Raw genomic sequence first — 25,911 nt, 5'->3', positions numbered from 1 at the left:
CAGTAGTAGGAGGTCAAGAGAAAGAGGGTGAGAGAGAGAGAAGAGTAAGTTGGTGAGAGAGAGAGAAAAGAGAAAGAGGGTGTTGGTTTTATATTTTTATTATCGTCTAATATTTTGAAAGCTGAATTTCTAATAAAATGTGCATCTATAGGAGATAATGCCTGGGAATGTGTTCCCCCCCCCACAGTTTAACAGTGGTGTGACGTCAAGAGAAAGAGGGTGAGAGAGAGGGAAGAGTAAGTGGGTGAGAGAGAGAAAGAGAGAGAAAAAAAAAGAAAGACGGTGTTGGTTTTGTGAAAAAAGTTGTTATTTACAATTGTTCGCATTCTTGGCCTTTTGGTCAAGATCAAAGTGTAGTATCTGTTCTTCAGATGCTGCACTTCTATTTCTTGTTCTCTTTCGGTGGAGGAGAAATCCTCCACGACTGAGACAATTTTTATTTTTGTACCTTTTCTCCACGTTAAAAAACGACCCTGGTGTCTAACTCTGTCCCGTGGGGAGGCATAGTAAATAGGTACAATTGTTCGCCATTAGTGGATGTTGACGTCACGTCACGTGACATGACTAAGCGTTTTTTTTTTTTAGTATGAATAACATTTTTTGTTTTAATTATAAAGTCTACACTTAATTTTATAGAAAATGATGTATATATAATAGAAAAAAAAAATTACTGGTTTTGTTGGATTCAAGTGGATCCCCCCCCTCCAGTTTAAGAGATAGCAGGTCACGTGGTAATATACAAAATGGCTAGCGTAAATATAAAGATCGGTTTTTTTATCGACGAATATTTTGAAAGCTGAATTTTTTTTTATTCCTGTACATTTTTTCCTGATATTTTTCGTTAAAACTCTTGTATAAATACTATTTTTAACCAGTTAAATACGTTGGAGACATTGTCATGGAGTTTAATAATCTCTAGAACAAAGCAGAAGAGAAATTACAAAAGTATCGGTAAAACAAAGTGTTTGTTTACATTTGTTCGCCATTACTGGATGTTGACGTCACGTCACGTGACATGACTAAGCGTTTTTGGATTATGTAATATTAACATTAAAATGACAGGTTTTTTGGGGGGCCCCCCTAGGAGAGAAATGATCAGTTCACCCCCTTTTAATGGTCCGTTTGGTGTGGAATTTCGATATTTGTCATGCGGGTGATCAAGGTTCAATATGATACATAATTTGTCAACTTTGGTTGTGTCTGTCAAAAGTTTGAGCTGACGTCACGTCACGTGACACGTATTGAATAACGTTAAAATGACAGGTTTTTTTGGGGGCCCCCCTAGGAGAAAAACGATCAGTTGACCCCTTTCTACTGGTCCGTTTGACGTGAAATTTCGATATTTGTCATCCGGGTGATCAAGGTGCAATATGATACCAAATTTGTCAACTCTGGTTCCGTCTTTCAAAAGTTTTAGCGTTACAAACAAACATACATACATACATACATACATACACACCGATTTTTGCCTTTTATATATATAGAAGACTAGCAGGGCTACCCGGCGTTGCTCGGGACCGTATAAACAATGAAAAAACAAAAGCAGATATTGAATATATGTTTTATTCTTAGGGGAGAGGAATCTTTCATCTCTATGTATTATTTGTTTTATCTACCCTAGGACTGGTATTGTTCATGTTTTATCCCTAGTGTAGGTAATTTACAGCATGTATATGAAATTGTTTTACCTTAGGGAGAAGAGAACAGGTAATATACAACATAATGTGTCTATATTACATCCCTGGCAACGCCTAGAAACCAGCTAGAACATGTATTTCAGTCAATCTTTATTACATCTTGGGCTATGCCGGGAAACCAGCTAATCTCTATTTAGTGACTTGACCACCAAAATACCTCCCTAAGTGTGTCCTTTCTTTTGAACTTATTAGATATAGGTATCTAGAAATGTGTGTGAAATTTTGTTGAATGCATTGTTCACTATGATTTTCTTATTGTTCTACACAATATCAACTGTAGCGAAATAAAACATTAAACTTAGTGTAGTGTTAGAATAAAGAGCAAAGGAAAAAATTAGAATCATATTCTGTAATTACAAATCTAAATTTGCTAGCGTGTACCAGTATTTGCCAGGTTGTGGAAATTTGGAATTTATAACATATGTAGTGGCCTTTTCCTAGATACCTATTTTTATAATTGTTTCAGTACATTGCTACAAAATGTGACATTTGTTGGCGTTTGTAAAAAAAATCATGAATGTGCTTATATTCCAAAAAAGAAAATATCAGTGCACAGTATTGAAAGTGTTTGAGATTCAAAAGTCTGTAACATTTCTACTAACTTCATAAGATGTCATGTGAGAAACTTAATTGAATATCAAGACATTATCTGAAGCGTTTTTATTTTGGTGTAACGTATGTGTTTACAGTGAACCTTAACTTTTAATAAACAGATTGGTATGCAATGACATAGGCTAGGAATCTTAGACAAAATATATATAAATTGGAAAAATGTGTGAACAAATGAAAAAAAAATGATCCGCTCTACTTGATGACATCAAGCACAGTAATATTTTAGTGAAGAAAATATGAAATTGATGTTCAGTGATTAGTTTGGATGAATGAGAAAATGTAATTGTTTGATGCATAAAAAATAACTCATTTGCTGTATTTGATATTAAGCAGCAAAAAAATAGTGATTTGAATATTTAGGAAAACATCAAATCAGATTATGTAAAAAAAAAAGATGAAATTAGAAAATATATATTTTCTGTTTATGAGTTTTGCCAATTAAAATTTTGTGGCAGAAATTGGGTGATTACCATGCAATTTTATTTTGGTAAAATTCTTAAATTATTTCAATGTTTATTATAATTTCTTATTAGTAACTTGTTATCATCAAAATCCGCCCCAAAGAGTGTCCTTTCTTTTATTAGGTATCAGAATAGGTATCCAGATTTCTACTTCTATACAAATATGATATTGTAGTACAGTAAATGTCAAATTGTTTTTCAAGTATTAGTTTGTAACGTTTGTACTGACTTCATCAGATGTCATGTAAGAAACTGAATTCTATGTAAAAAGACTTTATCTGAAGTGTTTTTATTTTGGTATATCATGTGTGATTACACTGTAGTAATTGCGCTGAAAGCATGTTAATTACAAATGACAAAAGTTAAATCAATTTCTGATTCAGCTACACAATATAAACTAAAGGAAATCAAATTTGCAAAATAAAAGCAATATGTAGTTATGGGTTAGTTTGGAGTTAGAATAAAAAGCCAACAAAACAGTTAGTTTGTATTGTGTAGATTGGTCATTTCTGATAGTATTGAGAGTCGTCAATGAAAATCTTAATTTCTGACAAAATACTGAATGTTTCTTGGATACCCATTCGTAAAAAGTACCTTTTTTGAAAAAAAAAAAAAAAAAAAAACACTCCCCGGATCACCTTCACCACCTTAAAAAAAAACAACTTTATTCTTCAAAAAATGTGCACATTGTTAGTGTAAAAAACAGATTCGCACCACTTGATGAAATCAAGCATAGTAATATTTTAGTAAAGAAAATATGAAATTGATTTTCAATAATTAGTTTGAATGAATATCAGAAAATGTAATTGTTTGATGCATAAGAAAGAACTCATCTGCTGAATTTGATATTAAGCAGCAAAATATTTCAAAACATAAAAGTGTGAAACATAACATGAATACTCTCCATTGTCACTTGAAAACATTGGTCTTGGTAGGCAGTTTATTAGATGGTGAAATAGTGGTCTTGGTATGGTGTGCTTAATATTATTGTATGCAAAATGTAAAAACACAAAAGAGGGTACAATCAATATTGAAAAAGTAACATCTGTCACAGAAAATAGTAATTTATAAATATCAAAAGAAATATTATTCTGTACTTAAAATGTTAAACTTACTGTTAACAATAATTTAAAATGGTGATCAGGATGAGTCCAACAACTTAGTCCTTGAGCTTTCTTATTGGTCATAGTAAAAAGAAATTGTAGTCTTTCAAGTTTGTTGGTCGCATTGGGATTCTTGGAATGTATCAACAGATTCCTGCATATGAATCTTTGTTAATTCCACACAATACAAAATATATATACAAAACAAAGTAAAGCAAAGTATAGGTTTAGTTGTGTCCTCTAATTATCAACCAAGTATATGTATTGATAAAAAGATAAAAGCAATTGAAATGTTTATTACAATGTATCAATATTAAATTTTTATCATGAACAACAAATCGAAATAATGATAGATATTTTGTGCTTATACGAAACTGGAATCAAGGATTGTCACCTGTGATTTTATATATGTCAATAGTGCATGCCACTACAAATGATATTAGCCAAATTAAGTTTTGTTTATTTCACCCATTATAAAATATATACACAAAATGCAGTAAACAAAGTTTAGGTTTAGTTAATGATAAGTTTAGGTTCGAGAAATAAGCAAAGAAAAGAAAAAAAGATACATTTGTTTATAGTGTGTAAATTGTAAGTTTGTAAATATTTAAAACTCTCCACACTGGTATGTGGAAATTCTAGATACCTATTGTTATAAAGTTCCAATTCATGTTTGATATATCACTCTACATGTTCCCTGTTGCACCCCAAAGATGTAAATGATTATCGAGAAAGTGAAATGAAACAGTATTTGAAATAAAATAGAAACAAATGCTGATGTTTACTATATAAAACACTGTGTTCAATGGAATTGAGCCTTATACAATATTGGTGGAATAAAAAAATCCATTTTTTTAATTCAATTTAAGAAATGAGCAAAAATTTGATATTTAAAATATTTGGCATGAAGAAAAAGAAATATAAGATAAAAGGTGATAAAGCAGTAAGAATCATATGCTGAATTCAATTAAAAACAAATATGATTGTCAAAGAAATATCATGAAAATTTTGTAAGTGAAAAAAATTATTTTTTTATATATTTGGTTTCGAAGTATTAAGAAACATGTACAACTTCATATTAAAGACAAAACGAAAACTGTACTAATGATAATGACAATGGTGAAAGGAAATTGGTGGACTAAGAATTAAAGAAATAAAATTTAAGAAATTAGCAAAAAATTGATATATAAAATATTTGGCATGAAGAAAAACAAATATAAGACAAAAGGGGAAAAAGCAGTAACAATCATGTGCTGAAGTTCATTGAAAATAAATCGTTTGTCAAAGAAATATAATGAAAATTCTCAGAGTGAAAAAAAAATGGGATTTTTACAAATCTGGTTTCCAAGTAATAGGAAACATGTACAGCTTCATTTTAACGACAAAATGTAAACTGTAGTAATGGTAATGAGAATGTTGAAGGAAATTGGCAAAAAATTGTTAGTCAAATGTTGATCAAATATTATAAGTTTGTGTGATATGCATGAAACGTTTAGAATATGATCTGCTCTCATGCTGAAAGCAAGTAGAGAAACATTGTGAAAAAATGATGTAAAGCTAAGCTAAGCAAACGACCAGTGAATGGAAATGTTTATTATAATGTATCAAGATGAACATATTATCATGAAAAAGCAAATCGAAATAGTGATAGTTATTTGGTGCTTATACGAAACAGGTATCAAGTATTGTCACCAGTGATTTTATTGATGTTAACAGTGCATGTCACTAAAAATAATGATGGTAGCGAAATTAAGTTTTGTTAATTCTACCCAATATAAAATATATACGCAAAACAAAGTAAACAAAGTTACGGGTTAGTTAATGATAAGTTTAGGTTCGAGAAATAAGCAAAGGAAAAGAAAAAAAAGGTACATGTGTTTATATTGTGTAAAATGTTAGTCTGTAAATATTTCAAACTATCAACACTGGTATGTGTAAATCCTAGATACCTATTGTCATAAAGTACCACTTCTTGTTTGATATATCACTCTACATGTTCCCTGCAGCATCCCAGAGAGTTAAATGAGTGTCCACAAAATGAAATAAAACATAGTACTGGAAATAAAATAAAATAAGAATATGTCTGAAAAGAAATAAATGCTGTTTACTATATAAAAAGTTGTTTTCAAGTGTCAAATGGAATTGAATCTTATACAATGTTGGTGGATTATGAAATTGCATGAATGAAATAACATTGGAGAAATAAGAAAAAAGTTTATATATACAATATTTACAAATGTAAGATAAAAGGTGAAGAAGGGCCAAATCCGAGATCTATAAATCGTAAATTTTCAAAGTGAAAACAGATATTTTTTTTTTTTTTTTAGATCTGCTTTCCAAGTAATAGTAACCATGTACAGCTTCATTTTAAATGAAAACTGTACTAATGATAATGTTCATGGTGAAAGGAAATTGGAAAAAGATTAAAAATGTCAGAGGTAAAATGTTTGTGTGGTATGCATGAAACACGTGTAGAAAATGATCTCATGCTGAAAGTAAGAGAAACATAGCTAAAAAATTATGTAAACGCAATAGTAAAATCCTCATTTTTAGGAACATAGTGTGGGGTATGTTGTTTGTTTCAATTGAGAAAGGAAAGTTTAATTTTTAGAATTGGATGTTATAGATCACAAGTTTTATTACAATAAACATTGTGTTCTCTAATTATCAACCAAGTATATTTATTGATAAAAAAAGAAAAGTAATGGACATGTTTATTATAATTTATCAATATTAAATTGTTATCATGAAAAACCAATGGAAAGCGTGTTGGTTATTTCGTGTTCATAAGAAAAAACATCATGGGTTGTCACCAGTGATTTTATGTATGCTAACATTTCGCTGCAAATGTGGTAGCTAAATGTCTTTTTGGTTATTCTACACAAAATAAAATATATACACAAAACAAAGTAAAAGAAATGTCAGGGTTAGTTAATGATAAGCTTAGTACCAAGAAATAAGCACAGAATAAGGAAAAGAAAGATACATTTGTTGATATTGTGTCGATTGGTGAATTTGTTGGTTCATTTTGTTTTATGACATATCAACACTATATCAGGTTATTTCATGCCCAATCTATTGACATTTTTTTTTCCTAGAATATATTTGTTTATTTAATGTTGGTTTCTATTTAACTCATAATTGGGACCCTAACAGGTACTACTACTCCAGATCAGAGTGGACCTGGTAGCAATAGCAATTAAATGGTGGCTTCACACTTCACAAAGCCCCATGTTTGGATACAGTTTATGGTCATATCCAGGACCTGGTGAATTTGTAAATAATTGAAACGATCAACACTGGCGAGTTAGAATTCTACATACCTATTGTTATAAAGTACCAATTTATGTTTTACATATCACTCCACAACGTTGCTGCAGAATCCAGACAGTTGAAAGAGTCTCAAGAAACTGAAAAGCTATTTAGTACTCTTAAATAAAATAACATGCATAAAGAAATCCTAATATAAGACAATAGATGAAAAAGCAATAAAAATTTTGTGTGGAATCAAGTGAAAACAGTTTCTTTGTCAAAGAAATTGCATGAAGATTCTCAGAGACTTTTCCTTCCTCGTTCCCTTCCCTTTTGGTGGACGGAAACTTTCACAGTGGCTCAGAAGGTGGGCTGAGCACACTTCCTACGAAGGTGGGATGGGTAAATATCTTTTTCATTTGGTTGCCTGGAGGACAGGCTTAGGCGACCCCCCCCCCAAAAAAAGGGTTGGAGCCAGGGAACTTCTCCTCCCAGAAGGGGGAGGGGGGCCCGGGAAGGCTTCTCTTCCCATATTTTTTGTTTTGTGTAAGGTTGATCTCTTTCCAAAGGGAGTAAGAGGATATCCCTCTCTTAGGAGGAGACCGAAGGCTCCCTGGGCCTCCCATCCTCCTTCTGAGAAAAGTTCCCCGGCTTCCACATTCATTGCTCAGCCCGCCGTCCAGGCAATCAGAGTCTGATTGTCTGCCGTATATAAAAAGGCGATTTTAGCTTGTCAGGCGGTATGCTCTGCGTAGACCATTTTTCTTCCACCTGTTGATCTTCCCTCCCTGTCATACAATACGCTTAAACAGGATATTTTAATTTATGCAGATTCCATATAGACTTTTAGTTTCCCAGGGTGTATACCCTCCGTTGACCATTTATGTTTAAGAGTTTTCCTTGCCCCTTCTCTGCCCCAGAATGGGAAGGGAGCTCTTTCCCACTGTATGGGGGGGGCGGCTTTCTTTTATGGTTATGTGGGGAGCCTTACCTTTACCCCCCTTAAGGTGGTAGGTCTTTTTTGTAAAATTGTTAGTCAAATGTTGATCAAATATTATAAGTTTTTGTGATATGCATGAAACATGTGCAGAATATGATCTGCTCTCATGCTGAAAGCAAGTAGAGAAACATTGTGAAAAAATGATGTAAACCTAAGCTAAGCAAACGACCAGTCAATGGAAATGTTTATTATAATGTATCAACAATAACACATTATCATAGTTATTTGGTGCTTATACGAAACAGGTATCAGGGATTGTCACCAGTGATTTTATTTATGTTAACAGTGCATGTCACTACAAATAATGATGGTAGCGAAATTAAGTTTTGTTTATTCTACCTAATATAAAGTATATACACAAAACAAAGTAAACATCTGCTGAATTTGATATTAAGCAGCAAAATATTTCAAAACATAAAAATGTGAAACATAACATGAATACTCTCCATTGTCACTTGAAAACATTGGTCTTGGTAGGCAGTTTATTAGATGCTCAAATAGTGGTCTTGGTATGGTGTGCTTAATATTATTGTATGCAAAATGTAAAAACACAAAAGAGGGTACAATCAATATTGAAAAAGTAACATCTGTCACAGAAAATAGTAATTTATAAATATCAAAAGGAATATTATTCTGTACTTAAAATGTTAAACTTACTGTTAACAATAATTTAAAATGGTGATCAGGATGAGTCCAACAACTTAGTCCTTGAGCTTTCTTATTGGTCATAGTAAAAAGAAATTGTAGTCTTTCAAGTTTGTTGGTCGCATTGGGATTCTTGGAATGTATCAACAGATTCCTGCATATGAATCTTTGTTAATTTCACACAATACAAAATATATATACAAAACAAAGTAAAGCATAGTATAGGGTTAGTTGTGTCCTCTAATTATCAACCAACTATTGCTAAAAAGAGAAAAGCACTGGAAATGTTTCTTATAATGTATCAATATTGAATTGTTCTCATGAAACACAAATCGAAATAGTGATAGTTATTTGGCGCTTATAAGAAACAGGTATCAGGGATTTTGGTGTATCAGATGTTTTTACAGTGAACTTAACTTTCAAGAAACAAATTGGTATGCAATGACATAGGCTAAGAATCTTAGACAAAATATATTCAAATGAAAAAAAATGTTGAACACTTATAACTTTGTATGGACTCTCAAAAACATTTGTAAAAAATGTGTAAACAAATGTAAAAAAAAATGATCCGCTCTACTTGATGACATCAAGCATAGTAATATTTTAGTGAAGAAAATATGAAATTGATGTTCAGTGATTAGTTTGGATGAATGAGAAAATGTAATTGTTTGATGCATAAAAATAACTCATTTGCTGTATTTAATATTAAGCAGCAAAATATAGTGATTTGAATATTTAGGAAAACATCAAACCAGATTATGTAAAAAAAAAAAGATGAAATTAGAAAATATATATTTTATGCTTATGAGTTTTGCCAATTAAAATTTTGTGGCAGAAATTGGGTGATTACCAAGTAATTTTATTTTGGTAAAATTCTTAAATTATTTCAATGTTTATTATAATTTCTTATTAGTGACTTGTTATCATCAAAATCCGCCCCAAAGAGTGTCCTTTCTTTTATTAGGTATCAGAATAGGTATCCAGATTTCTACTTCTATACAAATGTGATATTGTAGTACAGTAAATGTCAAATTGTTTTTCAAGTATTAGTTTGTAACGTTTGTACTGACTTCATCAGATGTCATGTAAGGAACTGAATTCTATTTAAGACTTTATCTGAAGTGTTTTTATTTTGGTAGATCATGTGTGATTACACTGTAGTAATTGCGCTGATAGCATGTTAACTACAAATGACAAAAGATAAATCAATTTCTGATTCAGCTACACAATATAAACTAAAGGAAATCAAATTTGCAAAATAAAAGAAAAATGTAGTTATGGGTTAGTTTGGAGTTAGAATAAAAAGCCAACAAAACAGTTAGTTTATATTGTGTAGACTGTTTAATTAACTTTGTTCATTTCTGATAGTATTGAGAGTGGTCAATGAAAATCTTAATTTCTGACAAAATACTGTAATTTTCTTGGATACCCATTCGTAAAAAGTCCCTTTTTTGTGAAAAAAAAAACCACTCCCCAGATCACCTTCACCACCTAAAACACAAAAACTAAAATATCTTTATTCTTCAAATATTGTGGTTGACTGGAGGACGGGCTGAGCACTCCCAAAAAGGTAGGAGCCGGGGAACTTCTCCTCCCAGAAAGGGGGCCCGGGAAGGCTTCCCTGTCCCCATATTTTTTTTTTTTTTGTGTAAGGTTGATCTCTTTCGGAATGGAGTAAGCAGAACCGACAGGGGGGGGGGTCAATCAACCATACAAAAGGATATCTATCTCTTAGTTGAAAGAGGGAAGGTCTCCCTGTCCTCCCATACCCCTTCTGAGAGAAGTTTCCCCAGCTCTCAGCTTTGGGGTGGGGGGGGGGTAGGAGGGATTAGCCCGCCCTCAAGGCAAATAGTCTGACTGTCTGCCTTATATAAAAAGGCGATTTTAGCTGGTCAGGTGGTATGACCTGCATTGACTATTTTTCCTCCACCTGTTGACCTTCCTTAATATTTATTTTTAATAATAAACACATTTTATTTTAATATTAATATTTATTTGTAATAATAAACACATTATATTATTTTAAATATTAATATTTATTTTTAATAATAAACACATATTATTTTAAATATTAATATTTATTTATAATAATAAACACATTTTATTCTACTTTAAATATTAATATTTATTTTTAATAATAAAAACAATTTTATTTGAATATTAATATGTATTTTTAATAATAAACTCATTTTTATTTTAATAATTATTTTTAATACTAACTCATTTTATTATTGTAAATGTTAATATTTATTTTTAATAATTATTGTTATTTAATAATAATATCTTCTATTTTTTTACTGTTTATGTCTAACTTTTATCGACTTTTTCTTTTTTAATAGCATATTCTTTAAATGAATAGAAAAATAATTTCCCAAATTTTAGACCCCGGTTATTTGGCTGATAGTCGATAAAAATGATTAAAAGAGAGATTCATGAACATTAACGTTGTCATATAAAAAGAAAATGCTAATAAGAAGTGTTTTTAATCAATGTAACATATTTATTCAACTCTGTCATATATTTGTGTGATGACAACTTTTTCGAATCTGTGTACAGTAAAAACGATATACTTACATAGGATTTTGAAAGCATTTAAACTGTCGAAGAGTTTTATTATAAATAAAAGAGTTTAGTTTGTTGAACTTAATGGACTTTTTTGTTGTATCTAATAACTGTTTATTCTTTTTATCAAACAAAAAGAGAAGTTTTATATTGACATGTGATGGACTGTTTTTCTAACATCGAAATTTTAAAATTAGTTTTATTTAAAAAAAAAAAAAAACTCGCCATTAGTGGACGGTCAAAAGACAAATATATAACAAATAAATGTTAGGAAAGGCAAGATAAGTTACTTTTCTATCCAACTGGATATATTTTTTGTGTTTTTATTCAATGTAACATATTTATTCAGCTCGAAAAACATACAGTGTTTACCGATGTATTCGAAAAATGCCACCAGTTGTTTACATAGCCATTTGCCGGAAGTGACGGTTTTTTTTTATATAAGTTTTATTCAAACAGGCTTTAAGTTCAAATTAATGGACTTTTTTTTGTATTTATTAACTGTTTTATTCTTTATGGACTCTTTTTCGAACATCGAAATATTAAAATTAGTTTTATTTAAAAAAAAAAAAAAGACGGTGTTGTTTTTTTAATTGAATTCTACACTTTTTCAACAAACTGTTAGACATAATGGACTACCCCCCCAAAAAAACTGCGAATAAAATATATAAAACTCGTAATTTCTGTTTTTAAAGTGGGTTGTTTATTTTCCTTATGAAATATACTTCCAAAATAAACTATTACAGTCGTTTAAAACATAATAGAAGTATTATTTTTTATTTTTTAAAAACAATGTTTACAAAATGTCTAAGCGCGTTTCTTCCGGCCGGCTGCGAATATCATAAATAAATAACTGTTGCCAGAATTTATCGCATTTTTATTTTTTAATAGCATTTTCTTAAAACGAATAGAAAAATAATTTCCCATGAAAAAAAAAAAAGAAAATGCTATTAAATATAATAAAAATTACTGAGATAAAAATATAAAAAATACGTACGTAACATCAAAAACACACCGACTGGTTTTAAAGAGAAAGTGGGTGTAGAGAGAGAGAGAGAGAGAGAGAGAGAGAGAGAGAGAGAGAGAGGGAGGGAAGAGAAAGCGGTGTATAGTGAATTTTGTTCCTTTTCGAAGCAGCACAAAAATTAAGTGTTTCCATAGTAACCAAACCGGTGCACAGTGAAGTTTTTTTAAACGAATAGAAAAATAGAAAGAGGGTGATAGAGAAAGTGAGAGAGAGAGAGAGAGTAAGTGTGAGAGAGAGAGACGGTGTTGGTTTTACTCCTCCCCCCCCTTCCAGCTTAAGAGGTATGAGGTCACGTGGTAATATACAAAATGGCTAATTATTTTATATTACATAAATATTACGATATTTTTATTATCGTCTAATATTTTGAAAGGTGAATTTTTTTATTCCCGTACATTTTTTCCTGACATTTTTCGTTAAAACTCGTGTATAAATAATATTTTTAACCAGGTAATAACGATGGAAACATTGGCATAAAGTAAAAAAAAAGATATAACTGAGCCGAAGAGAAAAATGCAAAAGTATCGGAGAAAGATTTTTTTATTAACAATTGTTCGCCATTAGTGGACGTTGACGTCACGTCACGTGACATGATTAAGCTTTTTTTTTTTTTACGTATGAATTACATTGGATCATTCAAGAATTACGTAATGAAAAGCATTACAATGACAGTTTTTTTTGGGACCCCCTTGGAGATAACTGATACGTTTACCCCTTTCTCCTCGTCCGTTTGACGTGAAATTTCGATATTTGTCATCCGGGACACGGGGCTTCGATATGATACCAAATTTATCAAGTCTGGTTGTGTCTTTCAAAAGTTTTAGCGTTACATACAAACATACAAACTCACAGACATTTGGGATTTATATATATAGACTAGCAGGGCTACCCGGCGTTGCTCGGGACCGTATAAACAATGAAAAAACAAAAGCAGATATTGAATATATGTTTTATTCTTAGGGGAGAGGAATCTTTCATCTCTATGTATTATTTGTTTTATCTACCCTAGGACTGGTATTGTTCATGTTTTATCCCTAGCGTAGGTAATTTACAGCATGTATATGAAATTGTTTTACCTTAGGGAGAAGAGAACAGGTAATATACAACATAATGTGTCTATATTACATCCCTGGCAACGCCTAGAAACCAGCTAGAACATGTATTTCAGTCAATCTTTATTACATCCTGGGCTATGCCGGGAAACCAGCTAATCTCTATTTAGTGACTTGACCACCAAAATACCTCCCTAAGTGTGTCCTTTCTTTTGAACTTATTAGATATAGGTATCTAGAAATGTGTATGAAATTTTGTTGAATGCATTGTTCACTATGATTTTCTTATTGTTCTACACAATATCAACTGTAGCGAAATAAAACAGTAAACTTAGTGTAGTGTTAGAATAAAGAGCAAAGGAAAAAATTAGAATCATATTCTGTAATTGCAAATCTAAATTTGCTAGCGTGTACCAGTATTTGCCAGGTTGTGGAAATTTGGAATTTATAACATATGTAGTGGCCTTTTCTTAGATACCTATTGCTAAAAATTATACTTTCATTTTGTTAGAAACATCTCTCTCCGGATGCCCTGCATCATCCAAAATAAAAACAAATATTTTTATAATTGTTTCAGTACATTGCTACACAATGTGAAATTTGTTGACGTTTGTAAAAAAAAAAATCATGAATGTGCTTATATTCCAAAAAAGAAAATATCAGTGCTCAGTATTGAAAATGTTTGAGATTCAAAAGTCTGTAACATTTCTACTAACTTCATAAGATGTCATGTGAGAAACTGAATTGAATATCAAGACATTATCTGAAGCGTTTTTATTTTGGTGTAACATATGTGTTTACAGTGAACCTTAACTTTTAATAAACAGCTTGGTATGCAATGACATAGGCTAAGAATCTTAGACAAAATATATATAAATTGGAAAAATGTGTGAACAAATGAAAAAAAAATGATCTGCTCCACTTGATGACATCAAGCACAGTAATATTTTAGCGAAGAAACTATGAAATTGATGTTCAGTGATTAGTTTGGATGAATGAGAAAATGTAATTGTTTGATGCATAAAAAATAACTCATTTGCTGTATTTGATATTAAGCAGCAAAATATAGTGATTTGAATATTTAGGAAAACATCAAACCAGATTATGTAAAAAAAAAAAAAAAAAAAAAAAAAAAAAAAAAAAGAAAAAGATGAAATTAGAAAATATATATTTTCTGTTTATGAGTTTTGCCAATCAAAATTTTGTGGCAGAAATTGGGTGATTACCATGTAATTTTATTTTTGTTAAAATTCTTAAATTATTTGAATGTTTATTATAATTTCTAATTAGTGACTTGTTATCATCAAAATCCGCCCCAAAGAGTGTCCTTTCTTTTATTAGGTATCAGAATAGGTATTTCTATCTATATTAGCACTTATCAAGGCTAATAGGCAACTCGAGGATGAGAGTTCAAACGCGCACAGTAGTCAAATTTGGGAAAGAGGATGGAACAACTTTCTCTTCTGCCTCTCTCTCACCCTGTTTCTCTTCTCTCTATATTAGCACTTATCAAGTCCATTGAAAACAAATCGTTGGTCAAAGAAATATAATGAAAATTCTCAGAGTGAAAAAAAAAATGGGATTTTTACAAATCTGGTTTCCAAGTAATAGGAAACATGTACAGCTTCATTTTAACGACAAAATGTAAACTGTACTAATTGTAATGAGAATGTTGAAGGAAATTGGCAAAAAATTGTTAGTCAAATGTTGATCAAATATTATAAGTTTGTGTGATATGCATGAAACGTTTAGAATATGATCTGCTCTCATGCTGAAAGCAAGTAGAGAAACATTGTGAAAAAATGATGTAAAGCTAAGCTAAGCAAACGACCAGTGAATGGAAATGTTTATTATAATGTATCAAGATGAACATATTATCATGAAAAAGCAAATCGAAATAGTGATAGTTATTTGGTGCTTATACGAAACAGGTATCAAGTATTGTCACCAGTGATTTTATTGATGTTAACAGTGCATGTCACTAAAAAATAATGATGGTAGCGAAATTAAGTTTTGTTAATTCTACCCAATATAAAATATATACGCAAAACAAAGTAAACAAAGTTACGGGTTAGTTAATGATAAGTTTAGGTTCGAGAAATAAGCAAATGAAAAGAAAAAAAAAAGTACATGTGTTTATATTGTGTAAAATGTTAGTCTGTAAATATTTCAAACTATCAACACTGGTATGTGTAAATCCTAGATACCTATTGTCATAAAGTACCACTTCTTGTTTGATATATCACTCTACATGTTCCCTGCAGCATCCCAGAGAGGTAAATGAGTGTCCACAAAATGAAATAAAACATAGTACTGGAAATAAAATAAAATAAGAATATGTCTGAAAAGAAATAAATGCTGTTTACTATATAAAAAGTTGTTTTCAAGTGTCAAATGGAATTGAATCTTATACAATGTTGGTGGATTATGAAATTGCATGAATGAAATAACATTGGAGAAATAAGAAAAAAGTTTATATATACAATATTTACAAATGTAAGATAAAAGGTGAAGAAGGGCCAAATCCGAGATCTATAAATCGTAAATTTTCAAAGTGAAAACAGTTATTTTTTTTTTTTTTTATATCTGCTTTCCAAGTAATAGTAACCATGTACAGCTTCATTTTAAATGAAAACTGTACTAATGATAATGTTCATGGTGAAAGGAAATTGGAAAAAAATTAAAAATGTCAGAGGTAAAATGTTTGTGTGGTATGCATGAAACACGTGTAGAAAATGATCTCATGCTGAAAGTAAGAGAAACATAGCTAAAAAATTATGTAAACGCAATAGTAAAATCCTCATTTTTAGGAACATAGTGTGGGGTATGTTGTTTGTTTCAATTGAGAAAGGAAAGTTTAATTTTTAGAATTGGATGTTATAGATCACAAGTTTTATTACAATAAACATTGTGTTCTCTAATTATCAACCAAGTATATTTATTGATAAAAAAAGAAAAGTAATGGACATGTTTATTATAATTTATCAATATTAAATTGTTATCATGAAAAACCAATGGAAAGCGTGTTGGTTATTTCGTGTTCATAAGAAAAAACATCATGGGTTGTCACCAGTGATTTTATGTATGCTAACATTTCGCTGCAAATGTGGTAGCTAAATGTCTTTTTGGTTATTCTACACAAAATAAAATATATACACAAAACAAAGTAAAAGAAATGTCAGGGTTAGTTAATGATAAGCTTAGTACCAAGAAATAAGCACAGAATAAGGAAAAGAAAGATACATTTGTTGATATTGTGTCGATTGGTGAATTTGTTGGTTCATTTTGTTTTATGACATATCAACACTATATCATGCCCAATCTAGTGACATTTTTTTTTCCTAGAATATATTTGTTTATTTAATGTTGGTTTCTATTTAACTCATAATTGGGACCCTAACAGGTACTACTACTCCAGATCAGAGTGGACCTGGTAGCAATAGCAATTAAATGGTGGCTTCACACTTCACAAAGCCCCATGTTTGGATACAGTTTATGGTCATATCCAGGACCTGGTGAATTTGTAAATAATTGAAACGATCAACACTGGCGAGTTAGAATTCTACATACCTATTGTTATAAAGTACCAATTTATGTTTTACATATCACTCCACAACGTTGCTGCAGAATCCAGACAGTTGAAAGAGTCTCAAGAAACTGAAAAGCTATTTAGTACTCTTAAATAAAATAACATGCATAAAGAAATCCTAATATAAGACAATAGATGAAAAAGCAATAAAAATTTTGTGTGGAATCAAGTGAAAACAGTTTCTTTGTCAAAGAAATTGCATGAAGATTCTCAGAGACTTTTCCTTCCTCGTTCCCTTCCCTTTTGGTGGAAGGAAACTTTCACAGTGGCTCAGAAGGTGGGCTGAGCACACTTCCTACAAAGGTGGGATGGGTAAATTTCTTTTTCATTTGGTTGCCTGGAGGACAGGCTTAGCCCCCCCCCCCAAAAAAAAAGGTTGGAGCCAGGGAACTTCTCCTCCCAGAAGGGGGAGGGGGGCCCGGGAAGGCTTCTCTTCCCATATTTTTTGTTTTGTGTAAGGTTGATCTCTTTCCAAAGGGAGTAAGAGGATATCCCTCTCTTAGGAGGAGACCGAAGGCTCCCTGGGCCTCCCATCCTCCTTCTGAGAGAAGTTCCCCGGCTTCCACATTCATTGCTCAGCCCGCCGTCCAGGCAATCAGAGTCTGATTGTCTGCCGTATATAAAAAGGCGATTTTAGCTTGTCAGGCGGTATGCTCTGCGTAGACCATTTTTCTTCCACCTGTTGACCTTCCCTCCCTGTCATACAATACGCTTAAACAGGATATTTTAATTTATGCAGATTCCATATAGACTTTTAGTTTCCCAGGGTGTATACCCTCCGTTGACCATTTATGTTTAAGAGTTTTCCTTGCCCCTTCTCTGCCCCAGAATGGGAAGGGAGCTCTTTCCCACTGTATGGGGGGGGGGGCGGCTTTCTTTTATGGTTATGTGGGGAGCCTTACCTTTACCCCCCTTAAGGTGGTAGGTCTTTTTTGTAAAATTGTTAGTCAAATGTTGATCAAATATTATAAGTTTTTGTGATATGCATGAAACATGTGCAGAATATGATCTGCTCTCATGCTGAAAGCAAGTAGAGAAACATTGTGAAAAAATGATGTAAACCTAAGCTAAGCAAACGACCAGTCAATGGAAATGTTTATTATAATGTATCAACAATAACACATTATCATAGTTATTTGGTGCTTATACGAAACAGGTATCAGGGATTGTCACCATTGATTTTATTTATGTTAACAGTGCATGTCACTACAAATAATGATGGTAGCGAAATTAAGTTTTGTTTATTCTACCTAATATAAAGTATATACACAAAACAAAGTAAACATCTGCTGAATTTGATATTAAGCAGCAAAATATTTCAAAACATAAAAATGTGAAACATAACATGAATACTCTCCATTGTCACTTGAAAACATTGGTCTTGGTAGGCAGTTTATTAGATGCTGAAATAGTGGTCTTGGTATGGTGTGCTTAATATTATTGTATGCAAAATTTAAAAACACAAAAGAGGGTACAATCAATATTGAAAAAGTAACATCTGTCACAGAAAATAGTAATTTATAAATATCAAAAGGAATATTATTCTGTACTTAAAATGTTAAACTTACTGTTAACAATAATTTAAAATGGTGATCAGGATGAGTCCAACAACTTAGTCCTTGAGCTTTCTTATTGGTCATAGTAAAAAGAAATTGTAGTCTTTCAAGTTTGTTGGTCGCATTGGGATTCTTGGAATGTATCAACAGATTCCTGCATATGAATCTTTGTTAATTTCACACAATACAAAATATATATACAAAACAAAGTAAAGCATAGTATAGGGTTAGTTGTGTCCTCTAATTATCAACCAACTATTGCTAAAAAGAGAAAAGCACTGGAAATGTTTCTTATAATGTATCAATATTGAATTGTTCTCATGAAACACAAATCGAAATAGTGATAGTTATTTGGCGCTTATAAGAAACAGGTATCAGGGATTTTGGTGTATCAGATGTTTTTACAGTGAACTTAACTTTCAAGAAACAAATTGGTATGCAATGACATAGGCTAAGAATCTTAGACAAAATATATTCAACTGAAAAAAAATGTTGAACACTTATAACTTTGTATGGACTCTCAAAAACATTTGTAAAAAATGTGTAAACAAATGTAAAAAAAAATGATCCGCTCTACTTGATGACATCAAGCACAGTAATATTTTAGTGAAGAAAATATGAAATTGATGTTCAGTGATTAGTTTGGATGAATGAGAAAATGTAATTGTTTGATGCATAAAAATAACTCATTTGCTGTATTTAATATTAAGCAGCAAAATATAGTGATTTGAATATTTAGGAAAACATCAAACCAGATTATGTAAAAAAAAAAAGATGAAATTAGAAAATATATATTTTATGCTTATGAGTTTTGCCAATTAAAATGTTGTGGCAGAAATTGGGTGATTACCAAGTAATTTTATTTTGGTAAAATTCTTAAATTATTTCAATGTTTATTATAATTTCTAATTAGTGACTTGTTATCATCAAAATCCGCCCCAAAGAGTGTCCTTTCTTTTATTAGGTATCAGAATAGGTATCCAGATTTCTACTTCTATACAAATGTGATATTGTAGTACAGTAAATGTCAAATTGTTTTTCAAGTATTAGTTTGTAACGTTTGTACTGACTTCATCAGATGTCATGTAAGGAACTGAATTCTATTTAAGACTTTATCTGAAGTGTTTTTATTTTGGTAGATCATGTGTGATTACACTGTAGTAATTGCGCTGATAGCATGTTAACTACAAATGACAAAAGTGAAATCAATTTCTGATTCAGCTACACAATATAAACTAAAGGAAATCAAATTTGCAAAATAAAAGAAAAATGTAGTTATGGGTTAGTTTGGAGTTAGAATAAAAAGCCAACAAAACAGTTAGTTTATATTGTGTAGACTGTTTAATTAACTTTTTTCATTTCTGATAGTATTGAGAGTGGTCAATGAAAACCTTAATTTCTGACAAAATACTGTAATTTTCTTGGATACCCATTCATAAAAAGTACCTTTTTTGTGAAAAAAAAACACTCCCCAGATCACCTTCACCACCTAAAACACAAAAACAAAAATATCTTTATTCTTCAAATATTGTGGTTGACTGGAGGGCGGGCTGAGCACTCCCAAAAAGGTAGGAGCCGGGGAACTTCTCCTCCCAGAAAGGGGGCCCGGGAAGGCTTCCCTGTCCCCATATTTTTTTTTTTTTTGTGTAAGGTTGATCTCTTTCCGAATGGAGTAAGCGGAACCGACAGGGGGGGGGGGTCAATCAACCATACAAAAGGATATCTATCTCTTACTTGAAAGAGGGAAGGTCTCCCTGTCCTCCCATACCCCTTCTGAGAGAAGTTTCCCCAGCTCTCAGCTTTGGGGGGGGGGGGTAGGAGGGCTTAGCCCGCCCTCAAGGCAAATAGTCTGACTGTCTGCCTTATATAAAAAGGCGATTTTAGCTGGTCAGGTGGTATGACCTGCATTGACTATTTTTCCTCCACCTATTGACCTTCCTTAATATTTATTTTTAATAATAAACACATTTTATTTTAATATTAATATTTATTTGTAATAATAAACACATAATATTATTTTAAATATTAATATTTATTTTTAATAATAAACACATATTATTTTAAATATTAATATTTATTTATAATAATAAACACATTTTATTCTACTTTAAATATTAATATTTATTTTTAATAATAAACACATTTTTATTTTAATATTAATATTTATTTTTAATAATGAACACATTTTATTATTTTAAATATTATTATTTATTTTTAATAATAAACACATTTTATGTTATTTTTAATATTAATACTTATTGTTAATAATAAACACCTTTTATTATTGTAAATGTTAATATTTATTTTTAATAATAAACACTTATTTTATTTTAAATATTAATATTAATTTTTAATAATAAACACATGTTATTTTATTTTAAATATTAATATTTACTTTTAATAAAAAACACATGTTATTATTTTAAATATTAATATTTATTGTTAATAATAAGCACATTTTATAATTTTAAATAGTAATATTTATATTCATTAATAAACACATTTTATTTTATATTAAATATTAATATTTATTGTTATTAATGAACACATATTTTAAATATTAATAATTATTTTTAATACTAACTCATTTTATTATTGTAAATGTTAATATTTATTTTTAATAATTATTGTTATTTAATAATAATATCTTCTTTTTTTTTACTGTTTATGTCTAACTTTTATCGACTTTTTCTTTTTTAATAGCATATTTTTTAAATGAATAGAAAAATAATTTCCCAACCTTTAGACCCCGGTTATTTGGCTGATAGTCGATAAAAGTGATTAAAAGAGAGATAATATTAATAAATGTGCAGTAATGTATTTTATTTAAATATTCATGAACATTAACGTTGTCATATAAAAAGAAAATGCTAATAAGAAGTGTTTTTAATCAATGTAACATATTTATTCAACTCTGTCATATATTTGTTTGATGACAACTTTTTCGAATCTGTGTACAGTAAAAACGATATACTTACATAGGATTTTGAAAGCATTTAAACTGTCGAAGAGTTTTATTATAAATAAAAGAGTTTAGCTTGTTGAACTTAATGGACTTTTTTGTTGTATTTATTAACTGTTTATTCTTTTTATCAGACAAAAATAGAATTTTTATATTGACATATTATGGACTGTGTTTCGAACATCGAAATTTTAAAATTAGTTTTATTTAAAAAAAAAAAAAAAGACTCGCCATTAGTGGACGGTCAAAAGACAAATATATAACAAATAAATGTTAGCAAAGGCAAGATAAGTTACTTTTCTATCCAACTGGATATATTTTTTGTGTTTTTATTCAATGTAACATATTTATTCAGCTCGAAAAACATACAGTGTTTACCGATGTATTCGAAAAATGTACATGGGGGGGGGTTCGTGAATTTAAAAAAAAAAACGATAGTCTAAAATATTATTTTCGATTTATTGGAAAGATCATAAAATTTCACATTGACCCTGAAAATATCGTAAAAATAGAATCAATAGAAAAATTTTGATAGATTTTAAAATTTAAAAAATTGTAAAATATTGAGTTCGGAAAATTCATTACTGTTTAAAAAAAAAATATTTGGGGTTGTATTACTGTACACGTAGATTCAAAAAAGTTGTCAAAAGACAAATATATAACAAATAAATGTTATCAAAGGCAACTGGATATATTTTTTGTGTTTTTATTCAATGTAACATATTTATTCAGCTCGAAAATCATACAGTGTTTACCGATGTATTCGAAAAATGCCACCCGTTGTTTACAAAGCCATTTGCCGGAAGTGACGGTTTTTTTTTTATATAAGTTTTATTCAAACAGGCTTTATTTGAACTTAATGGACTTTTTTTTGTATTTAATAACTGTTTTATTCTTTATGGACTCTTTTTCGAACATCGAAATTGTAAAATTAGTTTTATTTAAAAAAAAAAAAAAGACGGTGTTGTTTTTTTAATTGAATTCTACACTTTTTCAACAAACTGTTACAGACATAATGGACTGTTTGTCAAACATCGAAATTTTAAAAATAAAGTTTTTAGTTTTATTTAAAAAAAAAAAAAAAGAAGACGGTGTTGTTTTTTTAATTGAATTCTACACTTTTTCAACAAACTGTTACAGACATAATGGACTACCCCCAACAAAAAACTGCGAATAAAATATATAAAACTCGTAATTTCTGTTTTTAAAGTGGGTTGTTTATTTTCCTTATGAAATATACTTCCAAAATAAACTATTACAGTCGTTTAAAACATAATAGAAGTATTTTTTTTTTTTTTTTTATATCTGCTTTCCAAGTAATAGTAACCATGTACAGCTTCATTTTAAATGAAAACTGTACTAATGATAATGTTCATGGTGAAAGGAAATTGGAAAAAAATTAAAAATGTCAGAGGTAAAATGTTTGTGTGGTATGCATGAAACACGTGTAGAAAATGATCTCATGCTGAAAGTAAGAGAAACATAGCTAAAAAATTATGTAAACGCAATAGTAAAATCCTCATTTTTAGGAACATAGTGTGGGGTATGTTGTTTGTTTCAATTGAGAAAGGAAAGTTTAATTTTTAGAATTGGATGTTATAGATCACAAGTTTTATTACAATAAACATTGTGTTCTCTAATTATCAACCAAGTATATTTATTGATAAAAAAAGAAAAGTAATGGACATGTTTATTATAATTTATCAATATTAAATTGTTATCATGAAAAACCAATGGAAAGCGTGTTGGTTATTTCGTGTTCATAAGAAAAAACATCATGGGTTGTCACCAGTGATTTTATGTATGCTAACATTTCGCTGCAAATGTGGTAGCTAAATGTCTTTTTGGTTATTCTACACAAAATAAAATATATACACAAAACAAAGTAAAAGAAATGTCAGGGTTAGTTAATGATAAGCTTAGTACCAAGAAATAAGCACAGAATAAGGAAAAGAAAGATACATTTGTTGATATTGTGTCGATTGTTGAATTTGTTGGTTCATTTTGTTTTATGACATATCAACACTATATCATGCCCAATCTAGTGACATTTTTTTTTCCTAGAATATATTTGTTTATTTAATGTTGGTTTCTATTTAACTCATAATTGGGACCCTAACAGGTACTACTACTCCAGATCAGAGTGGACCTGGTAGCAATAGCAATTAAATGGTGGCTTCACACTTCACAAAGCCCCATGTTTGGATACAGTTTATGGTCATATCCAGGACCTGGTGAATTTGTAAATAATTGAAACGATCAACACTGGCGAGTTAGAATTCTACATACCTATTGTTATAAAGTACCAATTTATGTTTTACATATCACTCCACAACGTTGCTGCAGAATCCAGACAGTTGAAAGAGTCTCAAGAAACTGAAAAGCTATTTAGTACTCTTAAATAAAATAACATGCATAAAGAAATCCTAATATAAGACAATAGATGAAAAAGCAATAAAAATTTTGTGTGGAATCAAGTGAAAACAGTTTCTTTGTCAAAGAAATTGCATGAAGATTCTCAGAGACTTTTCCTTCCTCGTTCCCTTCCCTTTTGGTGGAAGGAAACTTTCACAGTGGCTCAGAAGGTGGGCTGAGCACACTTCCTACAAAGGTGGGATGGGTAAATTTCTTTTTCATTTGGTTGCCTGGAGGACAGGCTTAGGCCCCCCCCCCAAAAAAAAAGGTTGGAGCCAGGGAACTTCTCCTCCCAGAAGGGGGAGGGGGGCCCGGGAAGGCTTCTCTTCCCATATTTTTTGTTTTGTGTAAGGTTGATCTCTTTCCAAAGGGAGTAAGAGGATATCCCTCTCTTAGGAGGAGACCGAAGGCTCCCTGGGCCTCCCATCCTCCTTCTGAGAGAAGTTCCCCGGCTTCCACATTCATTGCTCAGCCCGCCGTCCAGGCAATCAGAGTCTGATTGTCTGCCGTATATAAAAAGGCGATTTTAGCTTGTCAGGCGGTATGCTCTGCGTAGACCATTTTTCTTCCACCTGTTGACCTTCCCTCCCTGTCATACAATACGCTTAAACAGGATATTTTAATTTATGCAGATTCCATATAGACTTTTAGTTTCCCAGGGTGTATACCCTCCGTTGACCATTTATGTTTAAGAGTTTTCCTTGCCCCTTCTCTGCCCCAGAATGGGAAGGGAGCTCTTTCCCACTGTATGGGGGGGGGCGGCTTTCTTTTATGGTTATGTGGGGAGCCTTACCTTTCCCCCCCTTAAGGTGGTAGGTCTTTTTTGTAAAATTGTTAGTCAAATGTTGATCAAATATTATAAGTTTTTGTGATATGCATGAAACATGTGCAGAATATGATCTGCTCTCATGCTGAAAGCAAGTAGAGAAACATTGTGAAAAAATGATGTAAACCTAAGCTAAGCAAACGACCAGTCAATGGAAATGTTTATTATAATGTATCAACAATAACACATTATCATAGTTATTTGGTGCTTATACGAAACAGGTATCAGGGATTGTCACCAGTGATTTTATTTATGTTAACAGTGCATGTCACTACAAATAATGATGGTAGCGAAATTAAGTTTTGTTTATTCTACCTAATATAAAGTATATACACAAAACAAAGTAAACATCTGCTGAATTTGATATTAAGCAGCAAAATATTTCAAAACATAAAAATGTGAAACATAACATGAATACTCTCCATTGTCACTTGAAAACATTGGTCTTGGTAGGCAGTTTATTAGATGCTGAAATAGTGGTCTTGGTATGGTGTGCTTAATATTATTGTATGCAAAATTTAAAAACACAAAAGAGGGTACAATCAATATTGAAAAAGTAACATCTGTCACAGAAAATAGTAATTTATAAATATCAAAAGGAATATTATTCTGTACTTAAAATGTTAAACTTACTGTTAACAATAATTTAAAATGGTGATCAGGATGAGTCCAACAACTTAGTCCTTGAGCTTTCTTTTTGGTCATAGTAAAAAGAAATTGTAGTCTTTCAAGTTTGTTGGTCGCATTGGGATTCTTGGAATGTATCAACAGATTCCTGCATATGAATCTTTGTTAATTTCACACAATACAAAATATATATACAAAACAAAGTAAAGCATAGTATAGGGTTAGTTGTGTCCTCTAATTATCAACCAACTATTGCTAAAAAGAGAAAAGCACTGGAAATGTTTCTTATAATGTATCAATATTGAATTGTTCTCATGAAACACAAATCGAAATAGTGATAGTTATTTGGCGCTTATAAGAAACAGGTATCAGGGATTTTGGTGTATCAGATGTTTTTACAGTGAACTTAACTTTCAAGAAACAAATTGGTATGCAATGACATAGGCTAAGAATCTTAGACAAAATATATTCAACTGAAAAAAAATGTTGAACACTTATAACTTTGTATGGACTCTCAAAAACATT

At 30.8% G+C, this 25,911-nt stretch overlaps 1 protein-coding gene and 1 pseudogene across 3 annotated transcripts in view; one reads left to right on the top strand and one right to left on the bottom strand.

The window, feature by feature from the left end:
* LOC145276491 (D-aspartate oxidase-like) overlaps nucleotides 1-25,911 on the bottom strand; it is a 221,282-nt gene that overhangs the window by 137,394 nt on the left and 57,977 nt on the right. The window lies entirely within an intron of this gene.
* Nucleotides 320-453, top strand: LOC145284599 (U2 spliceosomal RNA; annotated as a pseudogene).

The sequence above is a fragment of the Euprymna scolopes genome, chromosome 1, assembly GCF_053919585.1.
Source record: "Euprymna scolopes isolate OS-2025 chromosome 1, ASM5391958v1, whole genome shotgun sequence".
NCBI lineage: Eukaryota > Metazoa > Mollusca > Cephalopoda > Sepiida > Sepiolidae > Euprymna > Euprymna scolopes.
Note: the sequence above shows the minus strand (reverse complement) of the source record. Positions and strands in the feature narration are given on the sequence as shown.